At 40.3% G+C, this 8357-nt stretch overlaps 1 protein-coding gene across 1 annotated transcript in view; it reads right to left on the minus strand.

Moving 5' to 3' along the window:
• Positions 1-8357, minus strand: part of LOC118332055 (polypeptide N-acetylgalactosaminyltransferase 10) — a 78509-nt gene that overhangs the window by 52530 nt on the left and 17622 nt on the right. The window lies entirely within an intron of this gene.

Here is an 8357-nt window from a genome sequence, read left to right on the forward strand (position 1 = left end):
ATCTCAGATGCCTGATAGACCTTAAAAGTACCAGCAAAAAACACTTTTCAAAATGGTCCTTGCTTGTTATACCTTGCGATCATAATGATTGTTTCAGGCTGCTAATTGTGATTCATTATTGCTGTCAAACTTCTGTGGCTTTCCAAGGTAATGTTAATAGTGTATAATTCATTCAAGAAAGATTTTTCCCATTACCAAGATTTCTTCGGATGCCCACCCAAATATTATTTTGGCAATGACTATTTATCAATCTCATAAATATGTCTGGAAAGGCAGTTAGAACTACAGACTGATTGAAAAGCTGGAATGGTTTATTTGAACAATCATGTAATATTAGTTGGAGATTTGATTAGCTAGACATTAGGTTGTGATTGCAACAGGATTTTGAAGCTGAATATAAACTGATGTGTCTTGACTTCCCCACCAGCCCACAATCCTTCTCCCCAAAGCTTCTAAGGTTTGGCCACCTCATATGAACCCTCAACTTGTAGGAAACACTGAGAAATGGTAAGCACGGATGTCAGATATACACGATTTGTGATAAATGAGCTCAAGAATGCAAAACCACAGGTGTGCACCTTTAAGAACTGTTACACAGTTATACAACAGGGCAGCACACACAATAAGATTTTTTTTCCCCTGTACGCTGTCAGTATCAGTGTCAGCGAAGAGATTTCTCTAGAGCATCCGACTCTCACTATCCAACAGCGTTCTGCTGAGAGTTTATCCACAGAAAGTGTGCTCTTCTATTTCATGCTTGACGACCCTGTGAGGAGAATATCAATGCTATGACGCACGACTCCGCGGAGGCCTTATATACACAACCACACACATACAGACAGATACACTGCAGCTCAGCACACAAAGGCAGAGGCGGTTTCTTCTTCCACTTAGTCATTCTACACACTGAGTGACTTTTGGTGACTCTGCACCGTGAATTACAGGATCACAGCACAATGGAGAAATAATTAGCTCGATGGGAGGAGGCAATTAGTGAAACACTTTAAATACAAATGGCACCACTGACTGCATGAAATACTGTGAATTATTAATCAGACTGCTGGCTTAGAGGACTTTGCCACTGAATACCAATAACAAAGCAATGTACAGTATATACACACACAGATTTGGCAACTGATATGTGTGAGTGTCTTTGTACTGTTGTACTTTTTGAGGATCAAGTTTTAGACCAGGCTGGTGAGGACATTGGAAAGTAAGGACATGACTGAACCAAAAAAAAAAAACCCTTAGCTTTCCAGATAAAGTCTCCATCTTATCTAATTCACAAACACATCTTGTTCTGCACTTTAGCTTATTCAACACAAAACCAAACACACATTCACCAGGGGGATGTGCACTGCTAACATCATCATTAAACAGCATGTAAACATACCTGCAAATGTCACTTTGGTACGGTTAGATGCTGGTGTGGGCCTTACTCTTCGATACCACTACCACTGTGCCACGTAGGCTTAAATTCAAGTTTGTCTGTTTGCTTCTCATTCTCTACGGTGCAACACCGGCAATCTCGACTGCCTGCCAGCTGCTGTCAATCAAACACAGATGCCGACACGACCCTCCAGCCAACCTTTTTACTTTCCTTTTGAAAGCTATTAACAATACACATCATTTTTTACCAAAAGAGATGAACAAGACACTGAAGCTCAAAGTGCTGCTCACAAGCATGTAGGAAAAAGTTCCTCTAACCTGGCCAAATAATAATTTCAGTTCAATACAATTTTATTTGTATAGCGCCAATTCATAACAAACACTATCTCAGGACGCTTTTCAAATAGAGCAGGTCTAGACCGTACTCCTTATGAAATTACAGAAAAAACAGAGACCCAACAGTTCCCACCATGAGCAAGCAGTTAGCAAGAAAAAAAACTTCCTTTTAAGAGGCATTAACCTCGGACAGACCCGGGTCTAGGTGGGCCGTCTGCCTCGACCAGTTGGGGTTAGAGAGAGAGAGAGGGAGAGATGGGTGGAGGGGTAAAGACAGAAGGAAAGAGACATGTTGAAAGTGAAATGTAATGTTGAAAGATAGTGTCACTTGCTCTACCATCTGATGAGAAACTGCCACTGCTGATATTGGCCAATTGTATCTTCTATTTTAGCTGCTTATTACATTTTTAAAAAGCACACCTCACTACAACATGATTTACCACATATATGGTAGGTCTCATAGACAGACTGCATTGGTTGAAATATTTAACAAAATACTTAAGAATCTGAATTTGATCACACTTAAAATCCATTCTCTACTTAATACTGTCGTAACTTCAAATACATTAAAAAAAGTCTCAATTCGCGTAATACCTATAATTTATATTGTCACTAGTTTAATAGTTGACTAATTTAATTATTCAAAATCCAAATCAAGCTTTTATATGCACCTTTACTTTATTTCCTTTACATCATTCTTCTACGCAGTATCTAACTGTCTAGGTCAACATGACACACAGAAAACCTTGAATGCGTTTCAACCTGTCTTCGTGATAAATGTATAACCTATTATTCCATCCCCTGACTGGCCTCTGCTTAGGCACAGAGATGCTATACGAGCCTAATAGAAAAATCCATTCAGCTCTCTCTATTCCTTCTTCTTCTCTCCCTTCTCCTCACCTCTCTCCTTCACCCCCTCTACCACTCTTCTTCTCCTCTTTCTGTCACAGGCAGACGCCCTCAGTGTGTCACGCAAGGACCTGACAAGCAGCAAGAGTCCGTCTGTGCAAATTTATACTAAAAAGAAGCAAGATTGTGCCGCCCCATTTCCTCCTGATTAAAATTTCAGCGCACGTCACCATGATATTCCTCTGGGGCTTTTCTTGCTGCTCAACGAGACCTTGAAAAACAAGACAAGGAGAGAGGAAAACTTTTCAGCTAATGTGTGCACATGTTTAGTTTTGTGGAAGCAGAACGTGGGCGGGAGAAAGTAATTGAGACAGACAGTAAAAGAGGATGAGTATGAAAAAGACAGAATAATCTTGAGGAACAGATGGGGAATGCGATCACATGTGTGTAATGAAAGTGGGGTGAGACAAGTAAAAGGACTGTGATGGAAAGCCTTATATTCACAACACACTCTCCCTTAATAGGCACTTGCGACTTGCACACATTCTGGATGTTTTCTGGCTGAAAGACTGCAGTAAAAGCTCAATATAAACTCAGATAACCGGTGAGTGCTGCTGTTCAGTTATGAGAATAGATGAGGCTGATGGAAACGGAATTAGTTTGGGGATCACCAAAGCTATTACAATTCATCAAACATGTGGGGAAAATCAATGTATATACCACATTTTATGGCAATCCATCCAATAGCTGTCTAGATATTCAGTGTGGGCTAAAGTATGGGCTGACCAACCGACCAACCAGCAGGCTGACATTACCATCCTCAGCGCGGACTTTACTAAAACTTTACTATAGAGTACACCCAGGACTCACCTTATTCCTTAACAAGACTAAGAGTCTGCAGCCATGACAGTCATTTTATAAGCTGTACTTTGCACAGCAATGCTTTGAGCTAAATGCTAATACCAGCATGCTAACATGTTGTTTATGACAATACTAACATGCGGCTGTTAAGCAGGTATACATTTTTTCATGTTCACCATCTTAATTTAACGTGTTAGCCGAGCTTATGATTACCTAAGTGATTATACTTCATCCTGAGGAGGACATGAATGTGTACCAAATTTCACAGAAATCCCTCCAATAGTTGCAGAGGGACAAGGAATGTATGGACAAAATTCCATGGCAATCCATCTAATAGTTTTGGAGATTCAACAACTCAACAAGGCCTGTCTGGTGCCATCTTTAATAAATGAGTAACGTTCTGACGCCAAATGCGTATTCATCAGAATCCAGAAGTAGTGGCAGACTGACATACATTGCCATCCATAGAGGTATGCTCCTAACACGGCAAAAAACTACAGAACAGCCTTGATTAATAATAACCAGAAGGTCTGAAATAAAGCAGCTCAAGGCAGAAGTCTATAAAATGCCTGCCAGGTGGCAAAAAATACCCATGATAGCTGCAACTGTCTTGTGTCTTCACATTTGTTTTGTAAAGTAGATACTGCACTGTTGATCGGAAAAAGATAAGCATGCAGCATGAAGCGGGAGTTGGGGTTCTTAGGGAGCTCAAACCTCCATCAACACTGCACAAAATGATGCATTTTTATTCAATGAATCATAGTAAATGTTTAGAATGCTTCTAATCAGTATCATACAGTAAATACATGTGATGAACAATCATGGGTTATATGTGCCAGATGTTTCTTTATTAAAGTAAGTTCAACAGTTAATGGGAAAATAAAGCCTACCATGATGGTTTCTTCTTGAATCTTTTGTTACATAAATACACATGCAACATACTAAGCATACAGATGGAGAATAGAGAAGTTGATTATGCTGCCGGAGTGGCTTTATAAGGACTTTTTGATACTTTTTATTTCCATTTTTTATTTCACTGTATCAGTGCATAAAAACTACAGGAGGCGAGTGTTTGATTCTTAGAAGATCATTCATGTTGTTCGTCGTAGTCTAATTTATGATTATTCATGCGGATGCACTAAATGCTTTCTTGTAAGAAGGTTGAATGTAAAAGAATCATTAGTTAACAATAAAAACTCCACAGGGTACCATGTGATGCGATGTAGTAAATGTAATGCAAGAAGCATTCACAAGACGAACCCAGTTCCATCTCAGCCAGTTCATAAGAATGCACATTCATAGCCACGCACCAACCCAGATGAGTCACTGATCTGAAAACAAAGCAGTAGCAAATAGAGTCATCTGTTTCTCTGCTTTACTACACAGCGAGAGTATTGCCTTCCTCTACTCTGCTAATCACCATCATCAGAAAGCTGAGGCTCCATGCTGCCACAAACTCATTCCACTCTGGGCACTTTTCCGCTCTATTAATATTCAAGACAAAGCACAAACACACTGATAGGACATTGGAGGACCGACACCACAATCAACACAGGCTGTGTTGTCTCCATCCAACATGCTCTAAATAACTGGTAGGCCGCAAAATGTCCTACAGGTCACATGACAAAACAGAATACCACACATATCCTGCTAAAAATGTAGAAGCAGCAAGAGAAAGATGTGAGGAGAGCTGAGAGGACAGGAATGTAACTCCTGTCACCTGACAGTGTGATCCCTCATTAAATTTAATGTAGCCTTTTAGTGGTCTATTTAACTGATGACAAAAGGCCACATGTCAGTCAGTGTTTGCACACGGATTCACAAAAGACAGACAGTGTCATTTAACAAATGTGGGTGTATTTGCATTACACACATGCACGTCGTTTAATCTACCAAAAAGATATTAGCTGTGTCCAAATTCAAAGGACACATCCTGCACATAGTCTACAGAGCATTCACCATAGCTTCATTGCAAGTTTCCACCTTCAGGTCGAGGGTAGATTTGACCAAAAGTAATTCGTACAGCGTTGTCCAACCACATTGAAAATCAGATGTGTTTATGGTTGTTAGGAATGGCTACTCAAGGCCTCATCATAGAGAGTGTGAGACGTTCAAGTGTGTAAATATGGGAGTAAAAGTGGACATTTTCAGACAGTCTCTCCTGGAAGACATTCATAACGTTGCTCTTGGTTGTTTGTGAACGTGAAAAGTGACAATTAATTGTATCAAAAATGAAGACAGCTAAAGAAAGGAGTTCAGACTCTGGCTCCTTTCTCCACTCCACATAGCTGACCAGTCACGGCGTAACTGGCCAATCCAATCTTGAAAATTTGTAGGGGGAGGTGGTTTTCAGAGCTTTCCGACCACCTGACAAGCGCTTCTGGCACCTTTAGCATTAAGCAGGAATCATAGTTTCAGTGTCTGTGGTAAGGCAAGGCTGCGCGGTCCAAGTGACGTAAATTTTGTCATCAGAGGGTGTACGTAAGCTCTGTGCAGACATCTGCGCACCACAAACTTGTTGTGACCACAGGGATTTTCTGCATGGCTGCTACACTGTGGGGAATACGTCCTCCAAGCCGAATGCAGAAAATAATATTTACACAGCTACTACTCAGCCATGGCGTCCGCAGCTGTCTGTGCACACGTCCATTTGGGAGTACATTCAGGTCTTTACAGAGACTAACTGATGGTGCATTCAGGCAGTCCTCTTTACCTGGTTAAACCTAATTTTACCAGGTTCACACACCCTAAAAGTAAAGTAGTAAATAGCCTGGACAGAGTGACATTTCAACTGCCACACAAGGTACAGGTTGATATTCATCATAATATATAATTGTAAGTAAGCAGTGTGGATATGCTGTTTATCAGCATGCACTGTAGGCTAACACGAAAAAAGGGGGAGTGTGTGTCGGGCTTCAAATTACTTACATCCTGCAGTGGCTTGTCCACTGGTGCAGTTAAAGTAATGTGTGTAAGAGGTAATAAACGATAAGATGTTCTGTTATATGAAAACAAAGAACATGGCCCTGACAGGTCCATTATTTTCTGTATTATGATAAATTGGAAAGCATCATCTCATGCTTATACAACGGTTATTTACCACAGGAAAACAAAACAGAGGTTGTGTTCAAATCATCATCCAGTCTTTCAAAGTTCAATCATCATCAGCTTGACCCAGAAGTTTTAACAATGTGAGGCGTGCCTCCCCAAGGAGGTGCAGGAGTTAATAGGGCGTGAAAGGGCAGATGCGAAGGAAAGATACTGCCTGAGGTGAGATGGACAGATACATCAAAACTCTTACTTCTTCTCAGAGTCATAAATCACAAAAAAAAAAACAGGAACAGCTAATAGCTAATTTCGCATACAATCCAATTAGAAAAACAAGTATTTTCCGTGTTTTTTTGTGGCAATTATTTGCCATGTTATGATGTGATTAAATGTACCAGTCAATGAATATATCTTGACTTTATAGTTAATGACAACAAGTTCAATGCAACGACAACCAAATTTGGGAAAGACAAAGCAATATTTCTCAATAACCATGTGGAGGATGGAATGGGATAGTACTGCTGAGTAAATATGACAGTTTCAGTTTAAAAATGTGGACAACACCTGAATGAGGACATTTTGAGAGGCGCTGAAATTGCAGTCAGTCATTGGTCCATCAGTTTTCTCCTGGTGACCTCGATGGAGGGATTTGCAGATTATGAAGAGCGTCTCTGAAACGCTGGCTGCCTAACCTCATTTCCATGCTGCTGTGGTCTTCTGTTAATCTGCCCAACAGCAGATTATGTTTGCTATTCGGTCAGATAGGGTGGGATTGGTGCTGCTGCTGTGGGTTTAGGCTCTCAGCAGCTGTTGTGGGACATTACTCAGTAATACGGCAACAACATACCACAGAGACATGGACCAAGTGCTTTCTCTAACAGGCATGCTTTCTTTAATTCGAGTAATTTACGGTGGTGTATTTGGGTGCTCACAGGGCAGGATGTATAGTCTAATGGTTATTTCTACTCCTACCTCCTCTCTGTTGTTATTCTTTTGTTGCTATACTTTCAATATCTATTATCAGCTGCGGAGCCTGTCTGGAATATTTTTGTTTGTCAAGCGTGCGCTACTGCTGTCTTTTTTCATGGGAGTCGAGTCTTTAAAGTTGAGATCATCATTATATGATCTGTCTGGTTAAAGAGATGAACAAAACACTGTCCATGGCTCTGCTTTACATGCATGCAGGTCCAACTAAAGTCACAATGCCACCTTAAGGCTGAAATCAAGTGCAAATACCAGCTGTCTATCACATTGTTTTCAGAGTGGTCTTTCATTTTTAGAGGTACAGTGCCCAAGTAATATTGCTGTCACCCATGAATGATCACTTGTGAAAGGAAGGAGATCTTCAAATACAAGAGATTTTTTTTTCTTTCCCTTTCATTTTACAAATTAATTTTCTTGCTTGCAACCTGACACCTTCAGCATTTAGGCTTGAATGAAGCCCGGAGGCATGAAGTGGACACAGGAGGCAACTGTGGTTTTGTTCATGTATCTTTTATATCTGTGTCACCAAGTTCTTCCGTTGTTGAACCACAAAACATACAAATGTCTTTTCTTTTCTAATTGTATGTCTTTTGTAAACTCCTGCTTGTTAAACCACCCTTTGAACTTCTCTGGGTTGAAGTTTAGAAGGGGACTTTTTAATGCCCTGAGTTGGGCCTCGCAGGCAGAACATCCTCTCAGGCTGCATACGATTTCTGCTGCATTTGATTTTAGATTATAGATGGGGTACAGCCTAGAGGTTCACAACATCTCATTGTCCTTTGTCCTTGCAAAGTACCGATCTGGTACATGTGCCTTAGAAATAGATGTAAACTGTATATTATTATTTTTTAACAAGTATATTACTAAGTCTGTATGATTGCTATCATTGT

Source organism: Morone saxatilis, unplaced genomic scaffold (genome assembly GCF_004916995.1).
Source record: "Morone saxatilis isolate NCDOM2014 unplaced genomic scaffold, NCSU_SB_2.0 Contig20, whole genome shotgun sequence".
In the NCBI taxonomy this organism is placed as follows: domain Eukaryota; kingdom Metazoa; phylum Chordata; class Actinopteri; family Moronidae; genus Morone; species Morone saxatilis.